Consider the following 1,683-nt stretch of genomic DNA (forward strand, 5'->3'; position numbering starts at 1 on the left):
GATCACAAATGCAGACATGGTTTTATGTTTACGCGGCGCGATGCAATGCATAAAAAGACAGTATAAGTCATTATAATCCGTAATTATGTCCTCACTGGATGCAACAAATGCCTCGTTTATAATGGGTTTTCATGTTTTTGTCTCATCGCTCCAGGACACAGCATCACAGTATGGTGAGGGGCGTAACATTTCCGTCACACGCTTGAGGTATTCGGCCAATCACAACGCTCTGGATAGCTGCCCAATCACAGCACACCTCGCTTTTCAGACCGATGAGCTTTGTACAAATCGGCGCGTTTCAGAAAGGCGGGGCATAGAGGAGAAACAATAATGTACAGTATGTGGAAAATAATGTGTTTTTTAACCTTAAACCGCATAAACACATTTCATTACACCAAATACTGTTCTTTTTAGCAGCATCATATGACCCCTTTAAAGCTCCTCTCACTTGCTGTGACAGTGAGCTAAATGTTGATGATTAACACAGGAAAGTACCGAATGAAGTCTCACACATGCGTAACACACACAAGCACGATACACACAGTGTAGTGTCCTCACATTAGTGCCCTCAGATAAGCTTCACAAGCTTCACTCTCGGTTCAGTTCACACTGCAGTAGCCGCGAGTGCAGACAGAGCACTAGTACGGTTATTTAGGAGAACCGCGAGCGATTTATCACTAGTATACCTATTGCTTTTTAAGCGAGCACAGAACAACGATAAAGAAAAACTGTCGTGTCAGTCGTAACTGAGCCCAGATCAGCGAATGCTAGGCTAGAGAGCTCACACACTACACACTCGCACTAAAGTACAACACCGCCGCTGTTTCATAATTAAATAATTATGTTTTGTTTATCTGAACTCAGCAGACTGGTTTAGTTACTCGTAAATAACAAAGAAAACCACACGACCGAAAACCCGTTACAACACAAAACAACACCCGCCCACAGCATTAGCATCAGCTAAACCGACACAACACAGCACACATCCTCATTTAAGCTCGCCTGACATCTACAGACGCTTTCGCGGCCACTCGGAGTACATGCTAACGCAGTCAGAGCGTTGGTTTAGCTAATTCTGATAGATAGATAAATAAATATAGTGATCTTACTTCAGCTCAGGGCCGCTCCTCACTCGGGACTTCCGGTCTGACGCACTTCCGCTAAGGCGCAGCGCTTTCAAGAGCACGTGATGGCACAGAACCCAGACCAAAAGACACTGAACGCTAAACTTCTTCTTCTTTGACGTTTTATGGCGGTTGGCAAACCAGCTTTAGGTGCATTTACCGCCACCTACTAGGATGGAGTGTGGAGCAATGACATAAAATAAATAAAATAAAAAAAATTAATTAGCAGTGATTCTTTAAATCCTGTTTATTAACTCTGTATCTTTGAGATACTTCAATAATATGCGAAACACTTCTATAGTCACATCTTTATTTAACAATTTCTGAAGTGAGATCTGATTTATTTCTACATGGAGTGCTTCTGTAAGTTGTTCTCTTTCGTTTACATTTGATTAAAATATGTTCGACTGTTTCAGGAAGATCAGATTTAGCACACAGTCCAGACTCGTGTTTTTCTGTTATAAATAATGACTGATTAAGTGCAGTGTGTCCAATTCTAAGGCGAGATATTATGCTGTCTTCCTTTCTATTCCCAAAAATGCTCCTCTCATTTCCAACA

Source organism: Sinocyclocheilus grahami, unplaced genomic scaffold, assembly GCF_001515645.1.
Source record: "Sinocyclocheilus grahami isolate Dianchi unplaced genomic scaffold, SAMN03320097.WGS_v1.1 scaffold404.1, whole genome shotgun sequence".
Lineage (NCBI taxonomy): Eukaryota > Metazoa > Chordata > Actinopteri > Cypriniformes > Cyprinidae > Sinocyclocheilus > Sinocyclocheilus grahami.